Here is a 4,940-nt window from a genome sequence, read left to right on the forward strand (position 1 = left end):
AAGTGAAGTCCCTACAGATCAAGCTACTTCCAGCCCCATGGAACTTTGGAATGAGTCAGTCTAAACTTTTAAATCACTTTTTGAGAACCTGCTTTTTGAAAATTGATTTTCGGTGATTTCATTTGCTTTAGGAAATGCTGTGTTACTCTCTTTTTGCTGCTATGTGTTTATTTTTTTTCTGGCTTTTAGCCTTTAATGCCCTTTTTTCACTTTGGAACTGTGTTTTGAAAGGTGCCACGTGAACTAAGTTTATTACTATTTATTGGAGATTTGTGTCTGGCCTCCTGTAAGTCTAATAATCACTTTTCTTTAGGCTCTGTTTTGATTTCCACCAACTCCAGAGAAAAACACCCACAGTGTCCTCATCAAAAACCTTTATCACTCCAAAACAGCTGCCTGGTGCACAGGCTGAACAGGCTGAACAGCCTTCTCATGATATGAGAATTTTAAACTTGATGCAATACAAGAAAAAAAGAACAATAGTCAATACTTCATTCAGTAAAAGGGGGAAAAAAAGCTCCAAGGCACAGAAAATAGGGTCATTCATTCTGCTTCAATATTAATATCCAGCACACAGTGTTGCTACAATAAAAGTCACTTTCACTGGGTTGAAATCTGATTGCAGATCTGTCTCTATTGAATACGGGTATTGTATTGTTTCAAACACATATTTAAAAAGTACTTAAGTGCTGAATCGATACCTTTTACAACCTCACTCTGCAGAGTAAATATTCTTTGTGGATTCGTCGCTTCCAGCAACCCCTTTAACATTACACTGGCATTTGGTCCATCGCTTAAGTTAAAAAGTGAGCCGTGCAGGTTTAACTCAATGGTCGGAATATTTAGCCATGACAAAGAGGGTAAAACAACTTTGAATAGCAGGAAATGCAACAAAAACTTCCTTGATGATTATTTTTTGGCTGAACTCTCCACTGTAACTGACATTTAAACATGCACTGCTTGGTGAAGTGCCATACTGTATATACAGGTGAAGAATAAATTGACTTTGACACGCAGTACGTTTTTTTCACGAGCACGAGGTCAAATTCTTGAACGCTGCACACATGCTGACATCCGCCCGACTTAGCGCTCTGCAAAACACGAGGCAGGAGCCGACTGTCATCTGATCCCCTTGTCAGACAATAAGCCTGTAAAAATCCCACGATTCCACTGCCAGCCTGATTAAAAACTTAAATGGCCTGTTCCCGTCATAGCTCTGAGATGAATGCAGGTAAATTAGCCTTAGCTGTCATTTGCCCTCTGTTGCAAAGTAAACACATCATTGTGCACATGATTTCGTCCTGCCTGCAGCCAGTGGATAACACAGCTCTGTAGTGAGGAGATGAACAACTGACACTTTGGCGCATGCAGGCAGACGAGCAGGGAAATGAGTTCTGTGGGAGAGGTTGACAACGAAGAGCAGCTCATTATTTGATTAAACCTCTCTGAGAACTGAGAGTTCCACGTGAATCATCTGATTTGGCAAAATGCTGCCTCGACAGGTCTGGTCTTTTTTTTGCGAAACCTGTCTCTTTGATTGTAACGTGACTGTGGTGGTGCTACAGCCACTTCATTTCACACGACCATGAAGAACAAAATGTTTTCTTCTGTGTCTGTTTATTGTTTTGAGGGGAAGTTGTGTAGTATTGTGTTTCAGCTGCTGTACTGTTTGTAGCCTACTGTAGCTACTGAGTTTCCCTCAAACATACTATTGGAGCCTTCATAGTGCTGCAGTGACCCACTTCTGTCATGTTTCACATAACATCACTAATTTCATATTTCATTGGATGCCATTAGTTTTGGAAATAAGGTGAAACTGCTGCAAAACCACAAATATGGTCAAACTGAACGTTTCTTTATGTTGCAACTTTACATTTATTCAAGTTGAATTTTCTATATATTTCTCTTGTCACAACACTGTGATTATTATCTGCTAGGCTTAGACATAAAAACCACTTGGTTAGGGTTGGGAAAACATCACAGCTGGACTTGGAATAGCCGACCTGTTTTGGTTGCCACAAACACGGCTGAAAATGTCTCCAGTGGGGTATTCCACAAGTCTGACCTAATTAAGTGAGACTTGCTTTCCATTACCGTGGCCTGAATGAATCCCTTCCTAGTAGCTGTGGTAATTCGTGCTGCAAAACAAGCCTGCTCCGTGGCAGGCTAGCTGTCAAACTTAGTTTAGCTGTGTGTCAAAGAAAGTCCGACAGGCAGAACCAGACTCCCAATACATAATATCAATAACTCCTAAGATCCTTCTACTTCTTATACTTTAGGACGTTGGCAAAAGGAACAAGCCACTGCTAACGTGAGTTGTTCAAAAACCTTCTTTTCAGTAAACTCGGTACACAAACAATGTTCTCAATGCCTTCTTGGTGTTTTGTGAAAATTGCGGTTTTGATGCTAACATAGTATTTGCCCCTAGCACTCCACTGAAAGTTATTTTGACCCACAAAATGAAAATACAGTCAATCTTAAAAGTAGCGCATTTGGTCGTAACTATGCTTTTAGACAAATGTTTGACTCAAGTACATTCAAAGACCTGAGATTGCATTTTGGTGAGAGTTGCACTTTAAGTCCATTTAAGTACATTTTCCACATTCCTTCCAGGGAGATCTCGGGCTCACAAATCTTTCCGTGCTTTAACCGCTGCGGGTTCTAGTGCATGAAGATCATCAGGGTTACTCCTAACAGGCATGTGACATTGTTAGCACCTGAGCAGTCCTCCACAACATTGCCATTATACGCCGGGAGAGACTGCCTGCAATGTTGCAATGAGAGGTAATCAACCTGACCATCCAGGGACCAATGAATGGAAGCAAAGTGAGGGACCTTTACTAGGACACTTAGTGCAGTTAATACCATTGCGATGATCTTTGTTTGAGACAGGTGGCTCCCAGGGTGGTGCAGGTGGAGGCCGGCTCAGGCAGTCAGGGTTGAGTGGGGTGGCAGAGCTGTGGGAGGCTGGGTGGTGAGTGGTAGAGAAGCTGGTCCACATCAATGGTCTGGTCACACTGGAAAAGGAGAGAAGCTGGATTAAGGTGCTGGCCTCTAACTATAAAGGCACTGGGAGAAACCAAGGCTCACTGGAGCTGGCGACAGTACACTGGCACTGTGCAGCGGGAGGGTCTGGGTGTGAAAGCGGGTGCTGATTACAACCAATGCACTGCAGGTGTGTGGACCGGCACTGCTCCAGCCAGCAGGAATGCCACGCCCAGCCTCACCAAAGCACCTTTGAAAAACACAGTGCAAAAACACACCACAGAACAGGCCACCACAAAGTCCGATCAAAAACACAATTGTTTGCACTGACTGCAGACAAGCCCAAAACATTTCACATTCGGCTCACCTCTGGCGTTTCAAATGTCTGCAGACACCGTCTCCTCATCAATGGCCCTAGATCTGACGGCAAGAAGAGGAACACTGCAGCTGCTGAAGCGCGAGAAGACACAATTGCATGTCATGCAGTGTTTTACTAAATATCAGGACCTACTCACACGTGGGTCAGGTGTGGCTTGAGGATCTATGGTTAGGGGGGTTTAGCAGATATATGGTGTCTCCTCTCACTGATTTTATTTTTACCTGTTAACACATTCTGTTCTGGCTACTGAGGTTTCTTCTGTTAAAATGTAAGAAGTGAAGAATGAGTAAGTGGGTGAAGGGTTACTGGGCCAGTGAGGTTCACACATACACACACCTCTCCAAATAGGACTAACTGACAACCCTAAATGCATTGTAGTTATAGCGATTGCAAGTTGTCCTACACCTACATTTCAAACATACATCTGAGACAAGATTACTGATGACACAGTCTATTGATCTATTTCTTCATTCATAAAAAAAAAAAAAAATGGTAAAGTGAATGTTTATTTGTACAGAGAATTTCATACAGAAAATGGAAGTGTAATATTACCCTAGGCTCTTTTATCTCCTGTAAAACAGGAGTCAAATATTGTACTCATGCAACAATTGTAGTACACTTGCATAACTTCTTTACTTAGTCTGCCCACTATATTTTGCTAAGCCATGTCCCTGGACATGTTCATGGCAGGAGTATTGTCTTTCTTAGTAAAGATCTCTTTATATTCTTTTATAGAGCTCCATTAAAAGCATTTATTCTGTTGCTGAAAAAAACATCACTATAAATTTTCCCTCTCTCTGTCTCATTTGATTGTGTTTTCATTCATCAGGACTTCTTATGTAGCCCGGGTGTGTGCGCTAAGCAAGCCTGTCTTGAGTCGGCCTTGATTAGATAAGGCTGTATTGAGTTGGTGGGATAACTTGAGGCTTAATTGGGAGATGACGCTTGTTTCAGCCTGACTTTCTCAGGTGAGCTGGGCTCTCTTTAGCTTCGTCGATGGAAAACCCCCCAGGACTCCTTAAAAAACCTCCTCTCACCTAATGGGCGACCTGCGATCATCTGCTCGCCCGCTTTGTGGCTTGCAATAATGCCACCTCCTGACCTGAAAGTCAGCTAATAAGAATTTATTGTGAACGTGATATGCCACATTTGGTACAAATGTCAACCTTGGACGTATCTGTAGTTTGCAGAAATATGGGCTGTTTGTTGATGTGGATGAGAAAATGTGACTCAACAGTGAAGGTCACTCACTGAATGATGAGCCTTAAACTCAAACAAATGACAGAGGTAGAAGTGTCACCTCCCTGCTAAAGCATTGTAGGTTTAATTTTACTTACTTCACACTTCTTGTTATGTTTTCAGCCACTGAAATGGCGTGGCTGCTGAGGAAGGTTTCATTCATTTCGTAAAAAGCTTCAAATCTACAAGATGAGCGCAGCACCTCCATCAGCCTCAGCTGCACTTTGTGATAATTTGCAAATAAGCAAATGTTAGCATGTTAAGACGGTTAACCTGGTATACATTGTAACATGTAAACACCGTCCGAGCATGTTAGCATGCTGACATTAGCATTTGG

The 4,940-nt window shown here is 42.3% G+C and overlaps 1 long non-coding RNA gene across 1 annotated transcript; it reads right to left on the minus strand.

The window, feature by feature from the left end:
• Positions 1-633: 633 nt before the first annotated feature.
• Positions 634-4,024, minus strand: LOC119010257. Its single transcript, XR_005071939.1, has 3 exons — positions 3,917-4,024; positions 3,353-3,435; positions 634-3,017 (listed from the first exon to the last, which is right to left on the minus strand). It is a non-coding gene; the product is annotated as an uncharacterized LOC119010257 (long non-coding RNA).
• Between the last annotated feature and the right edge of the window lie 916 nt (positions 4,025-4,940).

Source organism: Acanthopagrus latus, chromosome 20 (assembly GCF_904848185.1).
Source record: "Acanthopagrus latus isolate v.2019 chromosome 20, fAcaLat1.1, whole genome shotgun sequence".
Taxonomy (NCBI): Eukaryota; Metazoa; Chordata; class Actinopteri; order Spariformes; family Sparidae; genus Acanthopagrus; species Acanthopagrus latus.